The following is a 14,970-nucleotide window of genomic DNA, read 5'->3' as shown; positions in this document are numbered from 1 at the left end:
TTCTTCATTGGCGCCATCCTTGGGACACCGAAGAATGCATAGACGTGAAGGACATGGTCTAAGCATTCGTCAGAGATGGGACGCTCGCGCACCTCGTGGCGCAATGAACGCTGAGCAGGCTGATGCGTGTAGAACCCCAGCTGGGGAAAACACGAATAAAATTCCAGCTTCAATGTGGAGACTACATGCTGCGCAATGAACGAGATCCCGAACCAGGTGCGTATCGGCTCGATGGCACTCCCATCCCAACAACATGGAAGGGAGCTCATTTGCACAGTTTGCATGTAAATCAATTCCAAATTTGTAAAGAAAAGGCCAAGAGCCACTTCTAATGGAAACGATTCTCCTTAAAACATTGACGCTGATGATTTTACATTTTTATGAACTATCAACACTAATGCCGGTTTTCACCGCATACACAAGTGTGAGTCGTTGCGTGGGGAAGGCGGCAAAACCCGCATAAACCCAAAAAACGACAAACCTTCACGCAGGTCAGTTGAAGGGGAAAAGTTCAGTCCCATTAAATGAAAGTGCCGGTCTATCCGCATGAATCATGAAAAAGGGAACTGAACACTAACCTATTGACAACCGCGCGTCGAACGGTTAATTTATTCAACACGGATATGCCGGTTTTCACCGCATAAATACGTGGAAAGTCGTTGCGTGGGGAAGGCGGCAAAACCCGCATAAACCCAAAAAACGACAAACCTTCACGCAGGTCAGTCGAAGGGGAAAAGTTCAGTCCTCCCATTAAATGAAAGTGCCGGTCTATCCGCATGAATCATGAAAAAGGGAACTGAACACTAACCTATTGACAACCGCGCGTCGAACGGTTCAAAACAGAATTCCTAACAAAAGGATGAGGAAAACCTACACGCAGGTCAGATAAAGGTAAAGTTTTGCCATCCTACTACGTGCAAGTGACGGTCCTACCCGCACAATCACGAAAGAGGAAGCAAAACTTCACACCTATTATCTACCACGTTCAAAGGTTAACTTATCCTCAGAAAGGATGAGGAAAACCTACACGCAGGTCAGATGGTAAAGTTTAGCCATCCTACTACGTGCAAGTGACGGTCCTACCCGCACAATCACGAAAGAGGAAGAAAAACTTCACACCTATTATCTACCACGTTCAAAGGTTAACTTATCCTCAAAAGGATGAGAAAAACCTACACGCAGGTCAGATATAGGTAAAGTTTAGCCATCCTACTACGTGCAAGTGACGGTCCTACCCGCACAATCACGGAAGAAGAAGCAAAACTTCACACCTATCTACCACGTTCAAAGGTTAACTTATTCTAAACACTTGGAAAATTGCTAATTTAAACTAAAGTATGCAAGTCATATAACGTTTATAAAGCAAGGAATCCAATAAAAGAAGCGGTCTTACCCGCACAAAGATTTATATTTCACAAAGATTCATTACAAGAATGGCCGGGTAACTACCCGCCTACAAGAAGAGAAATCTATACAAGCTAAGTCTATCCTAGCAGTGGGAAGGGATCTTCAGGATCAGGCTTCAGGGCCACTTCCACTTGGACCAGCACCGTCATTAGAGCGTGGCAGTTCAAGGAAAGCCTTAAGGATAGCTAGCCCATCATCAGCAGCAGCAACTTCATTCACCTTCTCCACCACCGGATGCGGGAAGGCGGCGTACTGATTCACTGCTTGGTCGTAAACAGCTTCAGTATCAACATTGTACAAAGGGAAGTTGGAAGGCGGGATGCCTTTCTCAACGAACCCTAGACCAAGCAGGAAGCCGACATTTTCCCCATCCTCGTGAGAAGCGTTGAGGGCTGCGCTCATAGCATCATCGTAAGGGGTCTCAGCAAAGACCCGTTGCACAACCTACAAAAGAAAATATACAAGTGTCAAAACCTTTTCTATTTACAAAGAAAAGCGTAAAGACAGGAAAAGCTTACCTGAGACAACGCTTCTCGAAGAAGCCATTCCTTGGCAACCAGGGCTTCTTGGAGGGCAGCTTGAGCTTCGTTACGGGCGCGATCGGCTTCACTCTTGTTGAGGTTGGCAAGCAACACTTCTTTAGCCGCAGCCTCTTCGACGCCCTTCAGCTTCCGCTCAGCATGGTCAAGCACCCCCCTCTGGTCCAGGATTTCTTGGAGCTTTTTGGCGTCTTCCATCGCCAAGGCATCATGAGCCTGCTGGAGAGCCTCTAACTTGGCTTTAAGTTCTTCATTCTCCACGCGCAGAGGCTCAGCAACAGCTTCAGCCTTGGTGGCCCTCTCGGTTGCGTTCCTTGCAGTTTCCTTAGCCAGCCGAAGCTGTTCATTAACAGCTTGGGCAGCCTTGGAACGGGCCTCAAGTCGAGCCTGAACTTCAACCTCGAGGGCCTTGAAGGCCTTCTCCTTCTCCGCAGCCACTGCGGTAAGTTTTTGGTTCTCCTCCCGGACAGCCCGCGCCTGAGCTACTTCCTTAACGCGAGCTGCTTTTAACTTGTCGTTTTCACGACAAAGCAGCTCGACGCGCGGCTGCATCCGGGCCAGGAGAACCCGAAGCTCATTGCTCAGCCTACCCTCCTGGTAGCTAGCCATGGCTTCCCCCAACGCACCACTAGGAGCAGCGTGACGAGCCCATTCCACGCACTCCACAGGGGTACGAAGGGTTGTTCCTCGGCGAATGTTCCATCGTGGAATATACACTTCATTGGAATCCGACACTGCAAAAAACATAAAGCAGTTAGGAAAAGATGATAAAGAAAAAATATATATAAATGGGCCAAAAGAACCCTACGCACCTGTAGGGTCAATTACAGGCCGATAGCCGCCGAACCCATCACCTGAACCCAAGGGAAATCCATCCAAGATGTCAGGCAGATGGGAAGGTGGCAGAGATTGGCGAGAAGCCCCATGCGTACCTGATGGATCGGCCGTCTTGGCCGATGACGGGGGCATGGAAGCAGCCGCCGCGGTCGCCGCCGCAGATTCCGCAGCAAAGGTAACCGCCGGCTCGGTGAAAGATGCTGTAAAAATAGCACTCACAGCCGGCGGTGACGTCATCACAGCTGGAACAGTCGGCTCAAAGGAGTGAGCAACTGAACCAGCGGAAGCAGGCGCAGGCGCCTGGGTCGACGCCTCAAGTAGGCTGACCAAGCCTACCGTCATTGGCGGGGAGATACCACTCTGCGCTCCACCCTGGAAAGCGTCAACATCCACGCCTGCATAAAGATGATAAGTGTTAAATGATATTAAGTTTGAAGTTAAAAGATAAGTTTGTACTTACGGGTTTTCTTGAGCCTAAAGGTACGGAGAGGCGGGGACGAACCCGATGGAGCCGGCCTCTTTGCGCCGGTCACCGTCGTCTTCTTTGGCTCTCCGGAGGGTGACAGTCGCAACCTCTGGAGCGGTGGTCTTATCACCACCGGGATTCCCCGCCACCTCTTCGCTCTCGGTCTCCGAGTCAGACCGAGGCGCTGCATCGGCTGTGGAGGCCACCTTCTCCTTCCCCTTCCCGCCGGCAGCCTTCTTCTTCCGCACCAACGGAGGACCATCTGCGGATTCCTCATCAGAACATACGATTAGAGGAATTCCAGCAGAGGTTTCAACATTGAGGGGTCGAGGGTCGAAGAGCGCCTTACCTGGCCGACGGGCGCTAAGGATCTCATGGCCTAGCGGATAGACCTCCACGAACCGATCCGCCGTTTGTTCCAGGATGGGCAACTCGTTCTCGTCCAGAGCGCGAGTACCCATCCGAGCGGGACCGTCAGTCTCCCGCGGGTTCAGGAGCGACTGCAAGTCGTTCCCCTCTGAAATAAACAGGAAAAAAGTTAGAAGAAATTCTAAATCAACAAAAAGAAAGAAAGCATACCGTAAGGAACAGAGTTCGAACCGTATTCGAGGACGATTGGGATCTTTTGCGCATCGGCAGCCTTCCACACCCGGCTCATCCCCAGCATCACCATCCCGGACTCCGCAAACCGGCAAACCGGAGATTGGACCCGAGATATCTTCGAGAACCATTCCGCCTCCTGGTAGCTGGAGGCGTGAAGGCTTGGGAGAGCTTGCCCATTCTTAAACTTCATGGCAATGGGGATGGCGCGAGCGGATATGAAGAAGAACTCCCGCTTCCACGAGCGAAGACTGCGCTCGGTCGCGCAGATCTTTAAACCCTTAATCCGGGTTGTCAATGTGTACCACCCCTGGATGCACCTCCAAGTATAGAAGGTCATCAGGCGGTCAACATAGGGCTCAACGCCCAAAATCCGGCACACCCACTCGAAGTGGCGAATCTTGGCGATCGCCATGGGGTGCAACTCGGTCAAATGAACACCATGCCACTCAAGGACATGGTAAACAAACTTTGTCAATGGGAACCTAAGATTCCCATAGACAAAGAATGCAGCATATACCCCGATCTTGCCTCTGGGGGCATCGTACACCGTTTGGTGGGGTTCAGGAAACTCAGGCTCGAGAGACTCGAGCATGAACTTCCTAACGACGTAACGATACAGATCGCCAGGCAGAGCACACTGGCACTCGCCAGCAGTACTCTTGTCATCGACTGCAGACTCGAGATCACGAGACATCTTGTAAAAGAAGAAGAAAACGATTTCGGGAGAATGCTTGCCTGAAAAGGTGAGTATTCGCCGGAAATCGCAAAGAAGATGAAGAGAAGAATGAAAGTGTGGATTACAAAGAGCCCTCTACCCCTTTATATACTAATCGCAATTAATGCGATGAAATTAATGCGGAAGAGAGAGAAAACGAAGGTGCAATGAAACTATGACACGTGGCAAAAAGCAAACTGGCAACAGCTGTTGACAGGACGCATACCATTAATTTCGCGGCCACGCGTCCGAAAAATCGCGCCCACGCGCCTGAAAAAGCGTCTGGAATGACCATGTACTGTCACGTCACCATAACTTCCTGCACGATCTGACACAGTCAGAAGAAACCGTCGCACGACGTTTCAGAGTTTTGGACTGTTCTTTCCACCAACTCTTCGAATTTCAAAATTCAAAATATAAAAAGATTAAAAAGTAAGCGGGAAAATACCCCCTTACTTTGGCAAACAAGTAACCGTAAGACGGCTGCGGGTACAATGTTAAGGCAAAACCCTTCACATACCTAGCACCCGCAGGGAATTGAAGCCAAGTAAACCTTGGCAAACAAGTAACCGTAAGACGGCTGCGGGTACAGTGTTAAGGCAAAACCCTTCACATACCTAGCACCCGCAGGGAATTGAAGCCAAGTAAACCTTGGCAAACAAGTAACCGTAAGACGGATGCGGGTACAGTGTTAAGGCAAAACCCTTCACATACCGAGCACCCGCAGGGAATTGAAGCCAAGAAAACCTTGGCGAACAAGTAACCGTAAGACGGCTGCGGGTACAGTGTTAAGGCAAAACCCTTCACATACCTAGCACCCGCAGGGAATTGAAGCCAAGTATACCTCGGCAACCAAGTAACTATAAGCCGGGTGCGGGTACAGTGTAAAGGCAAAACCCTTCACATACCTAGCACCCGCAGGGAATTGACGCCAGGAATACCTTGGAAGTAAAGTAACCGTAAGACGAGCGCGGGTACAGTGTTAAGGCAAAACCCTTCACATACCTAGCGCTCCGCTGGGAATTGAAACCAAGAAGGATCTTCTGGGCAATGCTTGCGGAAACGGAAATAACATCCCCGCATAGCGGGAACGTCGAGAACTACGTTGTTTGAAGCTCCAGGATGGAATTGGTGGTTTTAACATAATTGATCACTATGTTCAAAACTACCAAAACCTCATGGAGAATCCACACAAGTGGGAATCAACGCTCCTGACTTGCGAGGAGGTTACAGACCTACCCGCATCATACCCAAAGACCAAGCAGGAAACTCGGGAATTTCTGCAAGTGACAAGGACTTCCGCGGGAGGAATCCCCATGGAAAACCTTAAAAAACCCTTTTCAAAACCCTTTGCTTAAGTCCAAAAGTTCACCTCACTTTATTAAACACTCATGAGAAGAACATTGGACTGGGGGGACTTGAAGAGGTAGGTCCCAGCCGAGCCCAGTTGGACCCGCAAGACTCACCTTGAAGAGGAACGTCTGCGCAGAAACCAACTGGATCCGCAGGACCAACCATGCTCAGAGACGTGACGTCCTTACGCGCAGTACGCAAGCTGTTCCCGCAGGAAATGCCTCCCAATGGTGAAGGACTCCGCCTGTCCCCGCAGCCTCGGATACAAGCCATCAGGGAAGGCCACCCGCGCAGCAAGGCTACACGCACAAGGCACTTAGCTCTCAATCACTCAGTGTCACCTGAAGGAATGAGCGAAGCCGGGAACTATCCCGCACAAGGGCGGGAGGGGGAATACTCCCGCCCAAATAAGCCAGTCCGTACGATACAGGAAGATCTTCTGTACTGTACCTGACGAGGTATGGGAAAAAGATCTGACTAAAGATACGACAGCTTATTGACACAGTATGGCGAGCAGCATGCTCCTGTACTGTGTCACTATTAGCCGCTGCCTACTCACCAACTACTGCCATACCACGTCCGTAGCCGGCAGTTGGTGGAAAAGGAATAGTACACAGCAGGCCTGGTCACTATCAGCCGCTGCCTACCCACCAACTACCAGCAGGGCACGTGCGTAGGCCACTGTTGGTGGAACAGGAACACTGTTGCAGCCGGCCACACCTCCTTGGAAACCTACCTTCGGCTATAAATACCCCAAATGGTATGACCATCATATCTTATCTTGTATCATCATATTATATCTGATATCTGCTATAGCAATCTCTTAATATACACTTATATTTAAAGAGCAATCTAGTCTGATTCTCACGCCGGAGGGTGGTCACAAGGAGGAACCCCCCCTTCTCAGTGACAAGCTCACGGTGTCTGTTTTGCAGGTTATCAGAAGAACCATCTTCTCAGGGTCTAACCCCTCGTGGGAAACATCTATCTAACCCCCAGGTTACCAGTAATCTGCCCGGGGTCCGGTTAGTGTTTCTTCACATGCTCACATATTTATGGCTTTTTCGTCGTAATAGTTTTATGACATATTTATGTATTTGTCTCTATTGAATGACGATTATTATCATGTTAATTTAGTAGTTAAATATAGTGAAATGATTTCCTCCAACTTTTTTTCTTAAGTAAAACCGGTGTAGGATGTGAAGTAGTAATTAAATGTATGTTACACAGTATTTACTAAAAGTTTTCTCCAACATAATTTGCTAGTCACATAAAATTTTTCCAACTGAATTTGAAAGTCGTCCTATTAAACTAAAGTGTAGGTTGTGCTAGCTCACTAGCTTGCTTTGTGAGAATTGGGTAGAGAAACTATTCCTTGCGTCGTTGAGTCTCGCTCTATCGCTTGAACTCGATGGACCCAATGTCTTGGAAAGGCCTCGGGGGAGATGACTCAAAGCGTCTAGGTGGCACTTCTAATGACTCAATGCCTCCTTCTAACATCTCCACAACTTTACTTATGGATGGCCGATATGATGGATTTGACTGAGTGCACCAAAGACCCACCATCATCATCTTCCTAGCTAATTCCTCTTCCTCTTCGGTTGTCACCCCATAGTCCCCTAAATTGCCTCCAAGATTCTTGAAAAATAGACATCCGATTTGTGAGATGCACCTCCAAGATTCTTGAAAAATACTTCAGGGGCCATGTATCCGGCAGTACCTCTTGCACCCATTACCGACACAATACTTTCTTTCGTCTTGCACAACTTAGCCAACCCGAAATCAGATATTTTTGGGACAAATTCTTCATTCAATAGAATGTTGTGAGGCTTTATATCAAAGTGCACAATTCTTGTGTTGCAACCTCTATGTAGGTACTCCATACCTATAGCAATCCCTTTTGCAATTTGAAACAATGATTTCCAGTCTAAATGAGAGCCGCCACAACGTAAAAATCTATCCAATGATCCATTTGGCATGAACTCATACAGCAAGGCTCTTTTATTTCCCTTGAAGCAGAAACCTAGAAGAGTGACTACGTTGACATGAGAAGTTCTACTAATGCTAGCAACTTCATTAATAAAGTCTTCTCCATATCCTGTTGCTTCACTCAAAAGCTTCACTGCAACTAGATGCCCATCTGGCAATTCTCCTTTGTAAACACTTCCATACCCTCCTTGTCCTAGTTTTTCTTGGAATGAGTTTTGTCATTTTCTTGATTTCTGAATACTCATATCTTCTTGGTGCCCAACTTCCGTAATTCTTTATGAATATTTCTACTTGTTGATTTGCAGCTTCGGGTTCTTTTGGAGCTAAACGCAACCTCAATTTTCGATAGAGTATCACAACTGACAGGAGCATCATTCCTGTGATGCTGCATGTAATGCCTACACAATATGTTTAGAGGATAGTTAGACCCATTTAAAGATTACGAGCTTTGTTTCTGTCTTGGTCCATTCAGAAACGAAGGGTACATTGCCATTTTGATACTACACTTTTCACTAATGTCTGCTTAATCAAACACATCAACATAGATAAAAGTCTGTCTGCTTACCTATTATTAGCTTCAAGTTAGTTCCCTTTGATCCTGTTTGAGAAGAAGGTAAAGTCATAGGTTAGTTCATTATCATATAAGACCATGAACCTTAAGAAATGTATATATATAGTTTTAGTGCTTAAAAACTAAACCATTCAACCTTATAGGCCAATACTTTCATCCGACACCATTTTTAAATCATATCTTTGGACCTGATTTTATGATAGTTTGCAGCTTTGCATTGCTTGGTGAATGCTTTATTGTAGCTTTTCCCTAGATACATGGAATTTAATGTTTTAAACCTAATATATATGGTGACAAGCTGTATGAAGAATTTGTTAAGGAAGATCATTAGTATTTCACCTACTTGTGTTTCTTTCTTCTTCCTTAAGAACTTATTGTGTAAAGATTACTGTTGTATGGCTTAATTTGGTGGGACCGGATGACCGGGGAAAAGGATTACTGTTGCTACAACCGACGATAAATGAACTTGAAAGGATGATGATTAATGCTCTGGGAAATATGAAAAACGAATAATGTAGGTAGTTGAGTTTTAGTATTATCTAATTGTCAACTTTCACATTTTTAATATTTCCTGATTGTAAACTTTCAAAGTTTTAGTATTTTCTAATTGGTATCCATCAAAGTTATAATATACTAATTTGAGGCCCGTATATTATACGGGTAATTGATACAAATTTTATACTTTAACCATTAAGTGATATATAGTTAACAAAATGATCACATATTTTATACAGTTACAATTTACATTAAAATTACACAAATTCCATAACTAAGATTACACAAATATGTTACAAATAAGAAAATATATGTTTCTGAAGCATTTTGGTCTAAGCTATAGAAGAAAATACTGAAAACTAAATATTGATTTTCTTATTGCTAAAACCCTTTATACTACACAAAAAAATCATATAAATTAATGACATATACTTTATATAGTAAATCAGTATACATATAGATTATAATTACAGTATTCGACTTCAATATCGTGAAATTGCACAAATTTTGACGTTATTTTACTAATATCGTGAAAATAACGTTAAAAGTGGCGGAATGTTAATCAGACATCATGTGGTGACGTTGATAGCCGAAAGACAAGGATACATGCACCAATCGGCGGTGTCCCGATGGTTGAGTGTTATGTGCCTTATGTCCAAGGCTTGATGCAAAACTACTATCGAGCCGGGGGTCTCACCGGAAGCAACCTCTCTATTCTTAAAGGGTAGAGGTAAGGCTGTCTACATCTTATCCTCCTCAGACCTTATCATAGTTTTGCTATTGGTGAGATATACCGAGTACGATGATGATGAACTTCAATAATTTAATGTTAAACACCAAGATATATATGATAGGTATTTTCCATGGTTGCAATATTTATACAAAACGTTTGGAGATGATTAAGAAAATACACATTTTCCCGAGTTCAAATGCATATGAAAAAAATTTAAATCCAAATTTGAAACCAATCTTATATAAAAATTTATGCACTATTGCTCGAATCCCAATTTAAAAACCAATTTGTAGTTTACCACACAAATTCAAATTTTTCGACAATGATGCACCTTTTATTTGCTTTAATTTGCAATTACCTATGACTTAAAATTTTTTTTATAACAAACATGGAACATCAATTTTAATATTTCCTTATTTTCTTATATCACCACTAATCTTAATGAATGAATCGATTAGAATTTACATATAATAAAAACAAACTTTAATTCATATATTGAAATGACTTAAAAGGTAAGGACCAAATATTAAAGTAAGTGAAAAAAATGAGAAGGACTATGAGTTTGACAAATGGCAAAACAAGGTAGTTTTTTATTAGAATAGATGTGGCAAACAAATTAACCGGGTCTAGCGGTAGTTGAGTTTTGGTCAATTCTAAGCAACCAATTTTCATAATATTGTTAAGATAGATGATGAATATTTTCACAATCTTACCGAAATATGAACATATATAGGAGATCGGAAAATCACTTAATTGAGTTACCTCCACTTCCATAGCAAGCAAACAGTTCAGGTGAAGTTGAGTTAGACCCGCATCTACCATTAGACTGCAGACACTGATCACACTCGTTGTTATTGGCAAACCACTCTAGCTTAAAACCATCCCGCAAGGCTTTCCTCACATCATCCTCTGAATTAACATTGGCGTTAGCACGATCCACTGGTACGGTGATATAATTGTTGCATTGCACAAAGAGACTGCCAATTTCAGAGACAAACGCACTAGTTCGATAGAAATAACTATCGGTACTCTGGCCAGTCCTGTTCTCATCACAACGGAACCGAAAAGCAGCAGCTGCGGGTAACGGCATTTTATCTTGGCATCCATAGAACAGAGATACATTCTCCTGATTGAAATTATTGCCGTTAAAAAGCATGGAGTTATAGGTGGTGTTGCGGAGATCTTGAGGGCAAATGGTGTCCCATAGATCATTTCTAGCAATAGTGATCGCATGTGTGCTGCTATTGGTATCAAGGACCCGATAGTTTACTGAATTCAAAACGAGAATAGGAACATCAGATTGGCAGGTTAGCTGAAAACTTGGGTGGCCGCAATCCTGCGGCCGCCCAAGTCCCCAAAAGGGATACTCAAAGTCTTTGCTTCCACACCGGGACGGGCCACATGAATCGTATGACAGAGAATCCTGGCACCGGATGGTTGGGAAAAGAATGAGGGTGGCTAGAGCCAGTGTTATGGTGAATACGGAGGGGCTCGGGTCTAGACGGGGTTTCATGGTGGTCAGGGCAATTTGGGAGGAAACTAGGAAAGATGATCAACAATGGTAAATGAATGATTACAAAGGAGGCTGGTTTAAGGAAAAACTAAATGTGGAACAAGTCTATTCAATTTTCATTTTTCTAATGTGGTCAACTTTTGTTACCTAATAGAACGTAGCCAGTAATTATCGACTCGAGCCCGGTCAACTTAAAAAAATATAAAACTGTCGGATTGGCTTAATATAATTTTCTAAAATTTGTTTTTAGTTTTATATTTACCTAATGTGTTTTTATCATTATAAAATAATATAATTATAGAATAAGTATTTTAATAAAGCAAATCTCCAAATTTTAATATTTATTTGTAATCTTTTGTCATGTTTTTTTATTTAATGATTGGGAATTTCTGTAAATCGTATATTTTTGAAAAATTTGAGAGCCGTGAAACACTTTCAGATCAAAACTATTTGTTGATTCCTAAATGTTTTGACCGGATAAAACTCAGATTTAGTGTAAAAATCAGTATAGAGATTGGAAGAGTTGTATGAACCAGATCAAATATTATATGATCAAACTACGTTATATTAGGGTTTGAGACAGGGATGATGATAATTGTTTTGCAGTTATCACAATAGTTATCAAAATAATAATTGAAAAAAGGCTCCAGCCAGGGGCTGTAGCCCCTTGGACACTGCCCCCGGACTCCTGCCAAGGGGACGGAACCCCCCTAAGACCATCCGTAGTCGATGGCGTTTTTAGGCATTTTGAGGCCAAAATGCCGGGGAACACCACCTCTAGGTGTTTTGGGGAGGCGTTTCCTACAAAACGCTAACAAAGCACATATTTTGAGGATTTTGTGAGAGAGAGAGAGAGAGAGACGTTTTGGAGTCTTTTTCCAACTACACCCACATTTTGCAAAATGTCCAAAAGCTAACTAGGTGCCATATGACGTAAAATGCACGTGTGTGCCTAGTTTTGACTATGCATTGTCTAAATACCAATTATAATAAGATTAAATAAGTGTGTACCACGCACCTGACTTATTTAGATTCAAATTACAACTTGATCAACAAGTGAATCCCCAATTACACTAAAATTACTAACATTTAACTAGTTTTTCTCAACTTATTTATACAATTATTAATCTTCTTTTTAGTTTTAGAACGACAAACTCATTAGTTTAAGGTTAATAGTTATAGAAATCAATATATTAAAAGGCTTATTTTTCATTCAATTGAGAAAAATATACATATAGGAAAATATATGACAATAAAAGGAAACGAGATAAATAGCCTAAACAATAGTATCCTATATATCAATTATATTTGATTTTCAATACTCCCCCTCAAGTTGGCACATGTAGGTTACGAATGTAGAACTTGTCCAATAGTGCTCGTAGAGAAGGAGAACCAAGCGGCTTGGTCAATAAATCAACAACCTGATGCTTTGAGTTAAATGATACAAGAGTTATCACCTGTTCATCAACGCGTTCACAAACGAAATAACAGTCCATCTCCGCATGTTTAGTACGTTCGTGGAAAACCGGATTATTTGCTATGTGTATATCAGCTTGGTTATCAAAGAATAATGGCGTGGGACCATCTTGAGGAACATCTCACTCCTTTAATAACCAACGAAACCACTATACTTCACTCACACATGTTCCCATCGCACGGTATTCAGCCTCTGCAGAAGAGCTAGATACAAGAGAATGTTTCTTGGATTTCCAAGAAATTGGTGCCGCTCCAAGCAAAAGCACGTATCCCGTTCTTGATCGTCTACTAAAAGGGAAGCCAAGCCAATCGGAATCACTATAGGCAACCGGTTTGACACCTCCGTCTTTAGGCAAAAGAATGCCCTACCCAACCGTGGTCTTTAGGTACCGTAGCACCCTGATGGCAGCACCCATGTGTGTCTTTCTTGGATCTGCAACGAATTGGTTAAGGACATTTACAGAGTACGCAATGTCCGGCTGAATGGTTTGTAAGTAAAGCATATGCCCTACTAGGCGTCGGTACTGATGTGCATCAACTTTCTCATCTTCTTCATATCTATCAAGCTATAGTTGTTACTCCATAGGGGACGGACTGGGTCGGCAACCTAAACGCCCGCTATCTTCAAGGATGTCTAAGGTATACTTTCGCTGGCTAAGTACCAACCCCTCTGATGTTCTTGCAACTTCAATGCCCAAAAAATATTTCAAACAACCAAGGTCTTTTATGCTATATTCTTTATCAAGGTGTGACTTCGTTTGCTTTATCATTTTCTCATCATTTCCCACAATAATTACATCATCTACATATATGAGAACAACCACGAAGGTATCACCATCTTTGTAAATGAATAAGGAGTGGTCGGGCTTTGACTGTTTGTATCCAAGCTTGATTAACGTACCGGTCAATTTGTGATACCAATTGCGTGACGCCTGTTTTAAGCCATAGATCGACTTCTTAAGCTTGCAAACTCGTGTTTCATCTTTCTTTGCAAATCCCTGAGGTATTTTCATATAAACTTCATCTTCCAAATCACCGTGTAGGAACGCATTATTGACATCAAGTTGTTGGATTTGCCACCCTCGCATAACATCAATAGCAAGGAGAGTCCTTATGGTTACCAATTTAGCAACTAGTGCAAAGGTGTCATGATAGTCCACGCCCTCCAGTTGTGTGTAAACCTTTGCCACAAGCCTCACTTTGTATCTTTCTACTTCTCCATTGGGTTTGAGCTTAACTTTGTACACCCATTTCGAATCGATTGCTTTCTTTCCTTTTGGTAAATTCTCAAGAATCCACGTTCCATTTGGTTCGATTGCTTGAATTTCCTTTTACATAGCTTTTCTCCAATTCTCATTTTGTGAAGCATGGTAAAATTTCTTCGGCTCACCATGAATTTTGATGGCCGATAAGAATAGCATTGTCTTCAAAAGTGTCTTATTCAAGTGGGTCTTCTTCTATTTCATCGATCGGAACTCCCCCTTGCGCTGTATTGTCAAATTCATGGCTATTGTGTTGACAATCATGGCATTGAGTGATGGGATTGTTTGAAATTATGAAATAATAATTATATTTGTCACAAATATAATTGTTATTTTATTATAATGTTCAAATAAATGAGAGATCAAGTCTTTAAGTTTGTGTGGTAAAACTTAAATGGTGTAGGAAATTGTACTTGGTAGGAATAGTATAGAAGAGACTCCTAAGATTTCTACATGACAAAACCATTTATATCTTTGTAATTCAATAACATTGAATGAGAAATTCAATTATGTATTGAATTAGTCTAGACTCTTTACATGGCTTTGGAAACCTTATAAATAGATGTTTGTGTTTTTGATAAACAATAGGAAAAATCCTTATGAACAATACACCACACCCAACCCCAAAGGAATTTCTAGACTTCTCTGTCTTATGCACTCTTGTTTCAGGTATAGTTCAGGTGCTAGGCTAATCCCGGCAGTACAATCTACTTAGGCTGTTGTACCCCGGGAAACAGACGGGTTCACCTGGGTGGCCCGAAAATTTGTTTTAAGGGAAACGTGTTTTACGCGTGCCTCAGTCACCATATTTCTAGTTTTGTTATTTCTTTCTAATTTGTTTGTATTTTGGTTTCTATCTTGTAATTTTCTTTTCTTATTTTGTATTGTAATATGCATTATATTAATAAAGTTTCAATTTTATTGCATTTCATGAATGGTGTTACTACAAGCTTAAAATAGATTTTCAAAAACACCGTTCTTATTTTGTTATTTTAAAAGGTGGTTTGATTA

At 42.6% G+C, this 14,970-nt stretch overlaps 1 pseudogene; it reads right to left on the bottom strand.

The window, feature by feature from the left end:
- Nucleotides 1-7,256: 7,256 nt before the first annotated feature.
- On the bottom strand, nucleotides 7,257-11,222 carry LOC143609357 (LEAF RUST 10 DISEASE-RESISTANCE LOCUS RECEPTOR-LIKE PROTEIN KINASE-like 2.5; annotated as a pseudogene).
- Between the last annotated feature and the right edge of the window lie 3,748 nt (nucleotides 11,223-14,970).

This window comes from Bidens hawaiensis, unplaced genomic scaffold (assembly GCF_021521415.1).
Source record: "Bidens hawaiensis isolate Kalapana, Puna unplaced genomic scaffold, B.hawaiensis_p1.1 tig00419568_1, whole genome shotgun sequence".
Taxonomy (NCBI): domain Eukaryota; kingdom Viridiplantae; phylum Streptophyta; class Magnoliopsida; order Asterales; family Asteraceae; genus Bidens; species Bidens hawaiensis.
The sequence above is the reverse complement of the archived record's forward strand: the minus strand, read 5'-3'. Positions and strand labels throughout refer to the sequence as shown.